At 42.4% G+C, this 16484-nt stretch overlaps 1 protein-coding gene across 5 annotated transcripts in view; it reads right to left on the bottom strand.

Moving 5' to 3' along the window:
• The window catches only part of Fer1 (48 related 1), a 69575-nt gene that overhangs the window by 27289 nt on the left and 25802 nt on the right, over positions 1-16484 (bottom strand). The window lies entirely within an intron of this gene.

Below are 16484 nucleotides of genomic sequence, written 5' to 3'. Positions count from 1 at the left end.
TAGGTCCTTAAGCAAACACTATGATGACCTCTTGGCACTCCTTGAATCACTAAAGACACATTTCTCCTGCATTATTCTTACTGAGACCTGGCTTAAGCAGGACACAATAGATATCTACCCTCTACCAGGATACACAGCAATCCACAACTGCAGACCATACCAAGTTGGGGGTGGTATTGCAATATATTACTCTAACCAATTATCTTGTATTAGCACCACTTGCTTTAGTGATGAATATGGAGAATACATTTTTGCTAATTTTACTGTAAAAAACCTTAAGACGCCTATTACAATCGGTGCCATTTACCGGATACCTCACACAAACATCCCAAATTTCAGTGAGAAACTAAAGGCGCTAATAACAAACAGACAAATGAATAAGCACCACCTTCTCTTAGCTGGAGACTTCAACATCAACCTTGGCCTACTAGATGATCAGCCTGTAACTGATTTCATCAACAATATGAACAACACACTTCTCATACCAACAATAACTAAACCAACCAGGCTCACTGAAACAAGTGCAACCATAATAGACCACATATGGACCAATATACTAGCCCCCCTTAAATCAGGGATAATCACAGATAGCACTGCAGACCACTACCCTACCTTCCTCTTGACAAACATTAGTAAACCACCACTTGAATACAGCAAAGTTTCATTTAGACTCCATGATGAGGCTTCAATAAGGAAGTTCACAGCTGACCTAGAGACTGTTGACTGGCCTACAGAATTCTCCAAGGCCAATGGTATTGATGACTGGACAGACATTTTTCTTAACAAATTACTTAGACTATACAACAAACATTGTCCTATAAAAACGAAACAGATCACAAACAAACGGCTTGGTTACCCATGGCTAACCAGCACCATTTTGAAATCCATTGATAAGAAACACCAATATGAAAAGCAATATAGACACAGCTTAATACCCAAAGATATTCTTAAACACTATTCATCAGTCCTCACCAAAGTAATAAAGAAAGCCAAACAACTATACTACTCCAGTAGATTCACTGACACAAGAGGAGATATAAAAAAGACCTGGAAAACACTCTCTCAGATTCTAGGGACCCACAAACTGAAAAAAAAACAAGAATATTGCCCTAACTAAACCTAATGAAACACCACTGCATCCCACTAATACAGCTAACAAGATAAACGACTTCTTCTCAACCATAGGTTCTAATCTCGCCAATAAAATCTCACGCACCAATGCCCATGCAGGGGACTACCTAGATGGGAATTTTCCAAATTCCTTCTATCTTGCTCCAACTGAGCCCATGGAAGTCACCGAGATTATAAAGTCACTTAAAAATAACTCAGGGAATCTGTCTCATGTCCCACCATTATTGTACAAGAGAGCGGCCCATGTCCTCTCGCATGCTATCTCATCCTTTTTAACAAGTCACTAGAAACTAGCACCTTCCCGAAACTACTCAAGACGGCAAGGGTTACACCAATACATAAAGGTGGTGACCCTACATATTTAAACAACTATAGGCCAATATCAAACTTACCATTACTATCCAAAATCTTTGAGAAACTCGTGCACAGGAGACTATATTCATTTATTACGGCACAAAACGTACTCAACCCCTGCCAATTTGGATTCAGGAAAAATAAAAGCACTAACGATGCAATCATAAAAATGCTAGATCTGCTTTACACAGCATTGGAAAATAAGTAATATCCACTAGGAATTTTTATTGACCTAAGAAAAGCTTTTGACACAGTAGACCACGGCATCCTACTCCACAAACTTGACCATTTTGGTATAAGAGACCATGCGCTTGCATATTTCAAATCTTACCTTACTAATAGGTATCAGTATGTCACCATTAAAGATACAACATCAACAACACAGCCACTTGATACTGGAGTTCCGCAGGGAAGTGTCCTTGGTCCCCTGCTCTTCCTCATATACATCAATGATCTTCCAAACGTATCTCAACACCTGAACCCCATTCTCTTTGCTGACGACACGACTTATGTCATCTCTCACCCTAATCTTGCCACCCTCAACACCATTGTTAATGAGGAGCTGATCAAAATATCGACTTGGATGACAGCCAATAAACTTACGCTTAACACTGACAAAACCTACTACATTATGTTTGGTAGCAGAGCAGGAGATGCGCAAATTAACATTAAGATCGACAACACTCTAATTGCCAGGCATAATGAGGGCAAATTCCTAGGCCTATACCTCGACAACAACCTGAGCTTCAGCACCCATATCCAACACATAACCAAAAAAGTATCCAAAACGGTTGGGATCCTCTCCAAGATACGATACTACGTGCCGCAAATTGCCCTTCTCACACTATACCATTCACTTATATATCCATACCTCACCTATGCTATCTGTGCTTGGGGTTCAACTGCAGCAACACACCTAAAGCCAATAATAACCCAACAAAAAGCCACAGTAAGAATAATCACTAAATCCCATCCCTGGCAACACCCCCCCCCCCTCCAATCTTCATAGATCTAAACTTACTCCCTGTTCAGTACATCCACACTTACTACTGTGCAATCTACATCTACAGGACCTTAAATTCCAATATTAACCTTGACCTAAAACGCTTTCTTGATAGTTGCGACAGAACCCACAGGCACAACACCAGACACAAACATCTCTATGACATTCCCCGTGTCCGACTAAACCTTTACAAAAATTCAATGTTTGTCAAAGGCCCTAAAATCTGGAACACCCTACCTGAAAATTCTAAAACTGCAGACACATTCATCACCTTCAAAACTACCATCAGAAAACATCTTATTTCCCTGATACACCCTGTCAACTAATTACACGAATACCACCTGGTGGTTAACACTTACACTCACTCACCCATTTGACCATAAACAGAAATATCAATCTCAATCTCAAAATAATGAATCTTAACTAGTCATAAGTTGGCCTGTGATACTCCAATACTGAAACTATGTATAGTGCCAAAACAAAAGCATTCACATTGCTAAACTCACAAACTAGTATTTAGTCACTTAGCCATAATACCAACTAACCTCATAATTTTGTAATATATTAAACTTAAGATTTAATTTAAGTCTGCCCGAAATGCCTAGCCATGCTAGGTGTTCTAGTGGTACACTCTGTAATTATCATTTTACTACATGTAAACCACACAATAACCAAATTCTGTAAACTCAGCATTGTAATCCTTATAGAGAATAAATTTTGAATTGAAATGAATTGAATTGAGGTATCTAGTTCACTCAGAAGCCTCTTCACTTCTTCCTCGGTTGTGTGTACTGTGTCCAGCACTTGGTGGTGTACCCCACCTCTCCGTCTTTCTGGAGCCCCTTCTGTCTCCTCTGTGAACACTTCTTTGAATCTCTTGTTGAGTTCCTCACATACTTCATGGTCATTTCTTGTTGTCTCTCCTCCTTCCTTCCATAGCCTGATTACCTGGTCCTTGACTGTTGTTTTCCTCCTGATGTGGCTGTATAACAGCTTCGGGTCAGATTTGGCTTTCGCTGGTATGTCATTTTCATATTGTCGTTGGGCCTCCCTTCTTATCTGTGCATATTCATTTCTGGCTCTGTTACTGCTCTCCTTGTTCTCCTGGGTCCTTTGCCTTCTATATTTCTTCTATTTCCTAGCACACTTGGTTTCTGCCTCCTTGCACCTTTGGGTGAACCATGGGCTCATCCTGGCTTTTTCATTATCCCTGTTACTCTTGGGTACAAACCTCTCCTCAGTCTCCTTGCACATGGTTGTTACATATTCCATCATCTCATTAACTGGCTTCCCTGCCAGTTCTCTGTCCCACTGAACCCCGTTCAGGAAGTTCCTCATTCCCATGTAGTCCCCTTTCTTGTAGTTTGGCTTCAAAACCACATGATCGCTGGCCCCAAAGGGTCTTTCGTATGTGATGTCCTCAATATCCGCACTATTCAAGGTGAATACTAGGTCCAGTCTTGTTGGTTCATCCTCTCCTCTCTCTCTTGTAGTGTGTGTGTGTGTGTGTGTGTGTGTGTGTGTGTGTGTGTGTGTGTGTGTGTGTGTGTGTGTGTGTGTGTGTGTGTGTGTGTGTGTGTGCGTGTGTGTGTGTGTGTTCGCGTTTTTGCGTGTGTGAGTGTTTATGTGTGTATGTGTGTGTGTGTGTGTGTGTGTGTGTGTACTCACCTAGTTGAGGTTGCAGGGGCCGAGTCCAAGCTCCTGGCCCGCCTCTTCACTGGTCGCTACTAGGTCACTCTCCCTGAACCTTGAGCTTTATCATACCTCTGCTTAAAGCTATGTATGGATCCTGCCTCCACTACATCGCTTCCAAAACTATTCCACTTCCTGACCACTCTGTGGCTGAAGAAATACTTCCTAACATCCGTGTGAGTCATCTGTGTCTTCAACTTCCAACTGTGTCCCCTTGTTGCTGTGTCCCATTTCTGGAGCATCCTGTCTTTGTCCACCTTGTCAATTCCTCTCAGTATTTTGTATGTCGTTATCATGTCTCCCCCTGTCTCTCCTGTGTGTGTGTGTGTGTGTGTGTGTGTGTGTGTGTGTGTGTGTGTGTGTGTGTGTGTGTGTATGTACGTATTAAGAAAGCAAGAAGTTATTATCTTCAAGATTAAAAAAGAGTGAATATTTGTGTTTTTCTTATATTTTTAGTAATTCTAAATAAGATTATATATTAGAAGGAATTATATAAATAATATATATATGCATACAAAATATTTGTAACAAATTCACACACACGGAAAAGCACGGGCACGCGCACACACTTATACACACACACGCTCACATACATATACGCACACGCATACACACACACACACACACACACACACACACACACACACACACACACACACACACACACACACACACACACACACACACACACACACACACACACACCAGACACACACCAAACACACACCAGACACACACCAGAGTGACTCGACCCCTGCAACCTCAACTAGGTGAGTACACACACACACACACACACACACAGTATCTGTTTGGAACCCACACTTGATGAAGCACGTCAAGAAATTAGAGAAAGTGTAAAGGTTTACGACAAGGTTAGTTCCAGAGCAAAGGGAACTGTCCTACGAAGAAAGGTTAAGGGAAATCGGCCTGACGACACTGGAGGACAGGAGGGTTAGGGGAGACATGATAACGACATACAAAATACTTCGTGGAATAGACAAGGTGGACAGAGACAGGATGTTCCAGAGATAGGACACAGAAACAAGGGGTCACAATTGGAAGTTGAAGACCCAGATAAGACTGTATTGGAGAACTTCATGCATCAACATGTTAGGGATACAACCAGAGAGAGAGGAGAGGATGTTGCAGCAAGGCTGGATCTCATATTCACCTTGAATAGTTCAGACATAAGGGATATCACCCATGAAAGACCCCTTGGCACTAGTGATCATGATGTCCTGAGTTTTGAATATCTTGTAGAGTTAACAGTGGAGAATGCAGCACCACGAGAACAAAGAGAGAAACCGAACATCAAAAAAGGGGACTACATAAGGAATGAGAAGTTTCCTGCATGAAGTGAAGTGGGAAAGAGAACTAGATGGAAAGATAGTAAATGAAATGATGGAAATAGTAACCACTAAGTGCAGGGAGGCAGAGGAAAGGTTCATACCAAAGGGCAACAGAGAAAATGGTAAGACCAGAGTGAGCCCATGGTTTAATTGGAGGTGTAAAGAGGCCAAAGCCAAGTGTGCGAGAGCATGGAAAAGGTATATAAGGCAAAGGACTCAAGAAAACAAGGAGCTGAGCAGAAGAACCAGAAACAAATATGCCAGGATAAGGAGAGAGGCCCAGAGGCAATACGAGAACGACATAGCATCAAAAGCCAAATCTGAACCAAAGTTGTGATACAGTCACATTAGGAGAAAAACAACAGTCATGGACCAGGTAATCAGACTGAGGAAAGAAGGAGGGGAGCTGACGAAGAGTGACCAAGAAGTATGTGATGAACTAAACAAAAGATTTACAGAAGTATTCACAATAGAGTCAGGAATGCTTCTAGCGAACTGTGGAGGTAGGGTGCACCAGCAGGTGCTGGACACAATACACATAACCAAGGTAGAGGTGAAGAAACTGCTAGACGAACTCGATACCTCAAAGGCGGTGGGCCCAGATAACATATTTCCATCGATACTGAGAGAGGGAGCAGAGGAACTGTGTGTGCCATTAGCAGCAATCTTCAGCAAATCTATCGAAACAGGGCAGTTGCCTGAGGCGTGGAAGACAGCACATGTAGTTCCAATTTTTAAGAAAGGGGACAGACAGGCAGCATTAAACTACAGACCAGTGTCACTGACTTGTATAGTATGTAAAGTCATGGAAAAGATTATCAGGAGAAAAGTAGTGGAACGCATTGAAAAGATTGGGCCCATACATGACAGTCAGCACGGCTTCAGAGATGGGAAATCTTGTGTCACAAATCTACTTGAGTTCTACGATAAGGTAACAGAAGTAAGACAGGAGAGAGAGGAATGGGTAGATTGCATCTTTTTAGACTGCAAGAAGGCTTTTGACACAGTACCCTACAAGAGACTGGTGCAAAAATTAGAGGAGCAGGCAGGAATAACGGGGAAAGTACTGCAATGGATCAGGGAATACCTGACAGGAAGGAAACAACGAGTGTTGGTACGTGCTGAAGTGTCGGAGTGGGTGAACGTGTCGAGTGGGGTTCCACAAGGTTCAGTCCTAGGCCCAGTGCTGTTTCTTGTATACGTGAATGACATGGTGGAAGGAATAAATTTAGAAGTGTCACTGTTTGCTGATGATGTGAAACTGATGAGGAGAATACAAGTGGGCGAGGATCAGTTAAGATTACAAGGGGATCTGGACAAACTACAATTATGGTCCGACAAATGGCTCCTGGAGTTTAACCCCAGTAAGTGTCAGGTCATGAAGATTGGGGAAGGACACAGAAGACCGCCGACGGAGCACAGGTTAGGAAAGCAACAGCTGCAAACGTCAATTAAAGAAAAGGATCTTGGGGTAAGCATTATAACGAACATGTCCCCTGAGGCACACATCAATCAAATAACTGCTGCAGCATATGGGAGATTGGCAAACCTGAGATTGGCGTTTAGACATCTGAGTAAGGAGTCATTCACGACATTGCACACAGTGTATGTAAGGCCTATACTGGAATATGCAGCGCCAGTATGGAACCCTCACTTAGTCAAACATGTCACGAAATTGGAGAAAGTGCAAAAATTTGCAACACGATTAGTCCCGGAACTGAGGGGTATGTCTTATGAGGAGAGGTTAAGGGAACTCAACCTGATGACATTAGAGGATAGGAGGGATAGAAGGGACATGATAACAACGTATAAAATACTAACAGGCATTGACAAGGTGGACGACAATGATCGAATGTTTCAGAGATGGGATACAGTAACAAGGGGACACAGTTGGAAGCTGAAAACCTAGATGAGTCATAGGGATGTTAGGAAGTATTTCTTTAGTCTTAGAGTTGTCAGGAACAGGAATAATCTGGAGAGTGAAGTAGTGGAAGAAAGTTCCATAAATAGCTGTAAGAAGAGGTATGACTAATATCATGGAGCAGGGAGAGAGTGAATTAGTATCGACCAGTGATGAGGCGGGGCTAGGAGCAATGACTCGACCCCTGCAACCACATATAGGTGAGTACATATAGGTGAGTACTGTTATGGGGCTATAGGACCCAACATGTATTTATAAGTAACAGTTACTCTGGAATACCTAATTATATTGAATTGATGGGGACTTTGCTCTAAATGTCAGAAGGACTGATCAACCTTATGACTGAGAGGCAGCTGGGTCAAGCCTATTTTTCTCAATATAATAGGTTATACTATAGACACATAAACACACAATTTAAATAAGTAGTTTATAAAGTTGTATTTCTTTTTGTAAAAGTAAAATTAAGGTGTGGTAGAATTGTGGTAACTGGAGAATTGTGCTTGGCAACAGTCTTTTGTTTTGGTGGGAGGAGCTTAGGTAGGCTTCTCTCTCTCTCTCCCTCTCTCTGACTCTCTCTCTCTGTGGCTGACCTTCAACCTGGCAGGATCTCTGGGTCCTTCTCCTATCTTTTGGGGCATCATGTGTGCTCCAGGGGTGAGTTTTTATAATTTAAGTTTTGGCCACCATACCCAGGGTGACTAAAGTGTGTCAAAACACTGGTTAGCCCAGAGTTATGTCAGGAAGAGTGAAGGACAAGAGTTGTTGCAACACACCATGTGGAGCACAGGCATGGAGTGTGTAGATTTTGTTTTGAAAATGGAGGCTGTGATTGTATATTCTGTACATATCTATTGAGAATACAGTTATATTTTTATAGTAGTAGTTTACATAACCTGTGAAGAGGGCTGGTGAAAGGGTATCAGAGACACTCAAGATGATCAGCCATGATGTAAGTATTACCCCTAGACAAATAAGGCCATTAAGTAAAAGCTACCCCACACTAGAACATGTAGTGAGAACCTTACTATCCAAGAAATAAGGGACGAGCCAACGTAACATGGGAGCTTGACCGGGAGAGTTATTTGACTGCTAAAATAACTCAAAACATTCTTTGAACTATATGTGCTGGTATGGGGTAATAACAGTTGCATGTTTCTGGTAGAAGATTTACCAAGGTGGGTCAGTGGAAGTGTTGTTTTCATATATTAGTTTACAGGTTGTTTTTCTCCTAAGGTGGGAGAAAGGTTAAGTAACACATTTTGTTGTGGTTATGGTAAGTGCTATGTGCATAGTTTACATTCAATTTGTGTTATTTTATGTGCCTGTGGGAAAACTTTGTCCACTGATACTGTAAGAGGGAAGCAAGTGTTTAAAGATAAAACTATGTCAGAAGATGAGTCTTCAGATTTTTTAGGCTTCAGGGAAGAAGGTAATAATTCATCAGTAAACATGCCTGTTAATAGTGAAGATGAGGAATCACCTACTCCAGGTGATATGGAAATGGAGAGAATGAGACTGAAATTAGCTGTACTAGAGGCTGAAATGAAATTAATGAAAGCTAAGGAGAAAGAACGTCAAAGGTTAGGAGGTTCAGAACAAGAGCCTGAGCAGTACTTTAACATAACTAAAGCTGCAAATTTTGTCCCTAAGTTTACAGAGAGTGACCCAGATAGGTATTTTTCTTTTTTTGAGAAGACTGCTTTGGAGCAAGGATGGCCCAAACAGAAGTGGGCTACCCTAGTTCGCACACAACTTGTAGGTAAAGGATTCCAAAGAGTAGAGACTCTGGAGGGGCAAGATTTTTCTGATTATGATAAGATTAAAGAGGAAGTATTGCTTGCATACCAAATGATACCTGAGAAATATAGACAAAAGTTCAGGAATCAAAAATTTCAGGATGGGCAGACCTTAACTGAGTTTGGGAATGAGAAACTGTTCCTTTTTAAGAAATGGGTTTGTTCTAAAGGAGTTAATAAAGACTATAACAAATTAGTAGATCTGATGGTTCATGAGGAATTGTACAATACAATCCCTGTTGACCTCAGAGAATATTTGGAGGACAAAAACCCAGATAATCTTTCAGAAGCACTGGATCTAGGTGACCGATTCTTGGCTCGCAGGGAATTGGTAAGTAAAAACAGTCATGCTCCTGAAAATTTCCCCACTCATTCTAAACCTTATTCCAAGTCCTATGGTCATAAAGGTAAGTGGGACAAGAATTTTCAGGGACAAATGAAGGCTGAGGTGCCCTCTAAAATAGAAGGAAAAGGTAAGTCAGCTGGAGTTCAAAGTTTACCTAGACAATCAGATAATGTTTCAGGTCCTCGAGTAAACAGTACCAGTCCTACACCAAATGGTAAAAATACCTTTAAGAGTTTTATCTGTTACTACTGTAACAAAACTGGACACACACAAAAGTTTTGCTGGTCAAGGCGGCGAGATCAGGAAAGGGAGGAACCACCCCAGAGGACTCTAACTGCAGAGATACATCCAGTTGCCTGCATTAGGTCTTCAAGGCAAGGTGAGGAGGAACCTTTGGATCTAGACCCCAGGATGTGTATATTTTCTAGTAGGTCCACAGTTGGTTTGCAAAAGAATGTAGGCAGAGTTGAGAACATATTGTCCTTGAGAGATGGATGTAGCACCTACTCTTTGCTACGTGCTGGAGTGCTACCAGTGTCTAAGGATACCTATACTGGGGTAGATATATTGTTGAAGGGTATTACGGGTTCAACCATAAGGACACCTGTACACAAATTATGGGTAGAATCTGCATACCAAGTTGGCTATCTCCCTGTAGGTATCTCAGATGAAATTCCCTTCAAAGGGGTCGACCTCTTATTAGGGAATAATGTTATGGGTCTGTTAGACAGTGAGGAACAACTAGTTTGGGGGAAACCAAATCCCAAATGTTGGGAGGAAATGGCTAGGAAAACCCTGCCAGACCTTCTCCCTGATGGTTCCACCATGAGAAGTATGGCTCATGATCATGCTACCAACAGTCTTCATGATATTTCTCATGAGGATGGTGAGGGCTTAAGTTTGGTAACTCTGCTTTCTGATGTTGAACTGCAGTCAACTGAAGAAAAGGATGTTCCAGCCAGAGCTGAGCATGATTGGAGAATGGATCAGTTAAATAGTGTGAGAGAGGCTGCACCTGCTAGGGTGCAATTAATTTCTGTGCAGGAAAATGTCGCTGTTGCTGAGGAAGAGATTTTACAGTTAAATAAGTGTTTTCATTTCAGGGAGGAAACTCTTATAAAGAATTCACCTCTGTTTGCAGTATCGATGGAAGGAGAACAAGGGCTTTGTCCCCAGGTGGTGATGTCCAAGGTTTCCAGGCATTTCTTCTGGTCTCAGCTGTGGGAGACTGTCAGAGAGCATATTGAGACCTATCATGCCTTTCAAATTATAGGGAAACCTAGTCGAAGTATTAAACCTGTTCCCCTTCAGCCGATTTCAGCACCAGGTGAACCCTTCAGCAAGCTGGTAGTGGATGTCGTTGGCCCACTCCCAAGGACCAGAATGGGAAATAATTATTTACTAACAATAATTTGCTCCACTACCAGGTACCTGGAAGCAGTCCCTCTGCATAAGATAACTGCTCATGTAGTCTTAAGGGTTTTGATGAAGTTCTTTTTTCATGTTGGTTTTCTTCAAGCAGCACAAACAGATCAAGGATCTAACTTTACCTCAAAGTCTTTTAGAAATGTTTTGAAGGGACTAAAAGTAGAGCCTCAGTGTTCAACTGTGTATCACTCTCCATCTCAAGGGGAAATAGAGAAATTACATCAAACCCTCAAGACAATGATGCAAGCCTATGGTATAGACAATACTAACAACTGGGATGAGAGGATCCCTTTCTTTGTATTTGCTGAGTGGGGAAGCACTCTGGAATCTCTGAGCTATTGGCTTGGGGAGGATGGTGATGCTCCCCCCTCGGAGCTTTTTCTCAGTTTCAGACACTGTTTGGCTCGTATGAGGTGGATGGTACCAGTGAACGTGCCCATCAACCAGACCAGGATGATGATGTGGGACCATAATGTGGACCATGATACTCTGGAGGCTGGAGAGGAAGTGCTGATACTGGAGCCAATTCATGTGAAAATCTGTATGGCAAGTTGCTGTGAGCTGAACATGTTGTGGGGGAAGTTCCCAGGGGTTAGATATAAAACCCACACCCCTGAGCAGAAAAAGAATGAGTATAATGTACACAGTAACCGGTTAAAGGGTTTGAAGTTGTGTCAAAAATTCAGAGAGACCAATGTTTTAATGGAATGTAAAGGGCTGCAAAACAATAATCTGTATGAAATACCAAAAGCGTATTTAAGAAATAACATGTGTGTAAAAGATTTTGGGAAATGCATGCTTGGTTTTAATGAGAAAAATGTTGGAGAGTTGGCTCAGCCACCTTGGAACTTTATAAAAGTTTGGGATGTCAGTAATGGGGAAAAATTGAAACTCCATGAGGAAATTGTTAAGGAAACTGAGCCAATTCAACAATTTTTGTGTGGGAAAAATCTGTATGAAAAATTGGAGATGGAGGAAGAAGTGAAATTCTTCCAACACCAGTTTGTAGTGCTTAGTGAGAGTCAGTGGGCATTCCCATGCTTCATGGTTCCCAAATTAGATGGCACCCTGGGCATAAACACTGACTACCACAGAGTACGTTTAACAACTAAGGTTTACAGAATTAGAAAGATTGATACTTATGCACTAAAAGATGCAAACATTTTAAATAAGCTAAAACATGGAAGATGTGATTTCCATGGTCTGTGTTCAAGCACCATTTTAATGTGTGTAATGCAAATTGTGTTCATTGTGTGTTTAAAATTTGTGTGTGAGATGGAACGTGATGGTGTTTGTGTAAACTTGATGTATCCAACCTGGGTGCAAAGAGATGTCTTTGGTGTTTGTTGTTGCACTGCGAGAGGTTGCAGAACTGTTACTGTCTATGAACAACCTTCTAAGTTTAAATGTCAACATTTTACCACAGGAAAGAAAATTTTCATTTTGGGGCTGGCTATTCAGCATTTGTACATGTCTCAGGATCTCTTCATCCTGTTCCTGTGTATAGTGACTAAAATCAGACTCTTAAAATGGGCTTTGTTCCTACAGCCTTTTAATTTGGAAGTCAAATATATAAAAGGCTCAGAGAATGTGGTTGCTGATGCTCTCTCTAGATGTTTCATGTAGATGCATGGTGCGTACTTTGTACATAGTGTTTGTCTTGTGCTGACCTTGTTGTTTTTGCAGTGGTGGACTCTCGGCGAGCCTGAGTACTCTCTACCAGCCATCTGACTGTGAAGGAGTCGAGTCAGAGCCAAAAGTGTGACGAGGGTCAGGGTGTACGTAAATGTGAGTTGAGGCAGTGGTTGACAACCTTCGGTAACATGAGACGTTCAGGAAGGTATGTGATGTTGTGTCTTGGTGTGCTCTATATACAAAACGGCCCGACGATTTGCCTTTGTGGTCCCTTGGACCCCTCCATGTTCTATGTCAGCCTCCTCTTCATAAGTTTGGAGGATCTGTGTGGAGTGGGACCTCGGAAGATGGGCTTGAGTGCCTGACCATGTTAAGGATCGTGAGTGTTGACTGGAAGTCTCACTGTTTGGTTCGGCCACCAAGTGAGAGACACCTTGACATGTTTTGTGAAGTTTCCTGCCTGGTGTACACCTGACTGCTCTGGGTTTGGCTCTACTCTCGTCTCCTGATCAGGAAGATGCCACCCTGGAGTACCAGTTGCTTGCTGGATTACCGTAGCAGAGGCACAGGCCTGTTGGTGCGGGCTTTCACAGTGGGCATTGTGTGCAATTTTTGCATTGTAATGTGTATTGTTTAAAAGTCACTAAAATTGTAAATAGTTACACCCTTGAGTATATGGGTATGGTTAAAATGCTTTTCTAAAAAATTCTGCAATCTGTTGTAAATAACAGTAAAGTGAAGAGTAGTTATGGTGCTAGGAAATATGTAGCATTTCTAGTAGTCTTGTTTACCGCCTTCAGACTTAAGCAATATACTTTTTACTAGCCGTATCCTGAGGGACACGGCTAGCTTTTGTGAGACTTCGTCTGGAGGTGGGGGTGTTATGGGGCTATAGGACCCAACATGTATTTATAAGTAACAGTTACTCTGGAATACCTAATTATATTGAATTGATGGGGACTTTGCTCTAAATGTCAGAAGGACTGATCAACCTTATGACTGAGAGGCAGCTGGGTCAAGCCTATTTTTCTCAATATAATAGGTTATACTATAGACACATAAACACACAATTTAAATAAGTAGTTTATAAAGTTGTATTTCTTTTTGTAAAAGTAAAATTAAGGTGTGGTAGAATTGTGGTAACTGGAGAATTGTGCTTGGCAACAGTCTTTTGTTTTGGTGGGAGGAGCTTAGCCAGGCTCTCTCTCTCTCTCCCTCTCTCTGACTCTCTCTCTCTGTGGCTGACCTTCAACCTGGCAGGATCTCTGGGTCCTTCTCCTATCTTTTGGGGCATCATGTGTGCTCCAGGGGTGAGTTTTTATAATTTAAGTTGTGGCCACCATACCCAGGGTGACTAAAGTGTGTCAAAACACTGGTTAGCCCAGAGTTATGTCAAGGAGAGAGAGGACAAAGTTGTTGAATACACCATGTGGGAGAACAGCTATGGAGTGTGTAGATCTTGTTTTGAAAATGTGAGGCTGTGATTGTATATTCTGTACATATCTATTGAGAATACAGTTATATTTTTATAGTAGTAGTTTACATAACCTGTGAAGAGGGCTGGTGAAAGGGTATCAGAGACACTCAAGATGATCAGCCATGATGTAAGTATTACCCCTAGACAAATAAGGCCATTAAGTAAAAGCTACCCCACACTAGAACATGTAGTGAGAACCTTACTATCAAAGTAATAAGGGACAAGCCAACGTAACAGTACACACACACACACACACACACACACACACACACACACACACACACACACACACACACACACACACACACACACACACACACACACACACACACACACACACACACACACACACATACACAACGAGTCATGGTACGTGATGAGGTATCACAGTGGGCACCTGTGACGAGCGGGGTCACACAGGGGTCGGTTCTAGAACCAGTGCTATTTTTGGTATATGTGAATGACATGATGGAAGGGATAGATTCAGAGGTGTCCCTGTTCGCAGATGATGTGAAGTTAATGAGGAGAATTAAATCAGATGAGGATCAGCCAGGACTTCAAAGAGACCTGGACAGGCTGGACACGTGGTCCAGCAACTGGCTCCTAGAATTCAACCTTATCAAATGCAAAGTCATGAAGATCGGAGAAAGACAAAGAAGATCGCAGACAGAGTATAGGCTAGGTGGCCAAAGACTACAAACCTCGCTCAGGGAGAAAGATCTTGGGGTGAGTAGAACACCGAGCATGTCTCCGGAAGCACACATCAACCAAATAACTGCTGCAGCATATGGGCGCCTGGCAAACCTAAGAGTAGCGTTCCGACACCTAAGTAAGGAATCTTTCAAGACACTGTACGCCGTGTACGTCAGGCCCATACTGGAGTATGCAGCAACAGTTTGGAACTCGCACCAGATCAAGCACGTTAGGAAATTAGAGAAAGTGCAAAGGTTTGCAACGAGGTTAGTTCCAGAGGTAAGGGTAATGTCCTACGAAGACAGGTTAAGGGAAATCGGCCTGACTACACTGGAGGACAGGAGGGTTAGGGGAGACGTGATAACGACATACAAAATACTGGGTGGAATAGACAAGGTGGACAGAGGCAAGATGTTCCAGAGAGGGGACACAAAAACGAGTGGTCACTCTTGGAAGTTGAAGACTCAGATGAGTCACAGGGATGTTAGGAAATATTTCTTCAGTCATAGAGTTGTCAGGAAGTGGAACAGTCTGGCGAGTGATGTAGTGGAGGCAGGAACCATACATAGCTTTAAGAAGAGGTATGATAAAGCTCAGGGAGCAGGGAGAGAGGACCTAGTAGCGTTTAGTGAAGAGGCGGGGCCAGAACCTGAGTCTCGACCTCTGCAACCACAATTAGGTGAGTACAACTACGTGAGTACACACACACACACACACACACACACACACACACACACACACACACACACACACACACACACACACACACACACACACACACACACACATACACGCACTCACACACAAACACACACACACACACACACACACAATTCCGGGCCAGGAGCTGTGGATCGACCCCCGCAACCACAACTAGGTGACTACACACACACTATCCATCATGCACTTACACGCTCCCATTACCATAATGCCACAAGTTCTCCCGCAGTCCCCCCATTAAACCCACATTATCAGTCTTCCACACTCATACACAACCATACAATCCCATACACCCCTCAAACACCTACACCCTCAACACACTTCCGCACTTTCTCTTTGCAAGTGACACAGGAGGAAGTAGGCAGTACCTGTCCATTTTTTTTTTTAATTCCAATATGATTATAGCCAAAAATTCATTCCTATGTTACCAGATGATTGTCCATTGATTGTAAGATTAGTTATGTGATAGCTATTAGTTAGAACCTTACCGAAGATTGTAGTTTGAACAGTTAAGTAAGATTAGGGATGCAGGGATAGAACATAAGAATGGGCGAGCACTGCAGAAGGCCTACTGGCCCATGCACGGCAGGTAGCATAAGTCTCAGCCGTTGTAGGCCTCCGTATGGCAGTCGTAGCAGGCTTAGAGTTTTGAATCCCAGGCACTGGAGGTTGTGGATAAATTAGATACATGTGCAACACTTGGGAAACTTTATTGAGGAATCGTTTCGCCACAAAATGTGGCGAAACGTTTCCTTCATAAAGATTTATAAATAATGCACAAGTGTCTCGTTCTTCAACTTGTCAGTTTTCTAAATCATTTATCAAAATGTATTAATAAAACCACTGGATGGCGAAACGTTTACGAAGATACCCAGATGTTTCACATGTGTCTAATTCGTCACACTGGTGTATGTACCGGGGTGAAACTGGCTCACAGCC

The sequence above is a fragment of the Cherax quadricarinatus genome, chromosome 21 (assembly GCF_038502225.1).
Source record: "Cherax quadricarinatus isolate ZL_2023a chromosome 21, ASM3850222v1, whole genome shotgun sequence".
In the NCBI taxonomy this organism is placed as follows: domain Eukaryota; kingdom Metazoa; phylum Arthropoda; class Malacostraca; order Decapoda; family Parastacidae; genus Cherax; species Cherax quadricarinatus.
The sequence above is the reverse complement of the archived record's forward strand: the minus strand, read 5'-3'. Positions and strand labels throughout refer to the sequence as shown.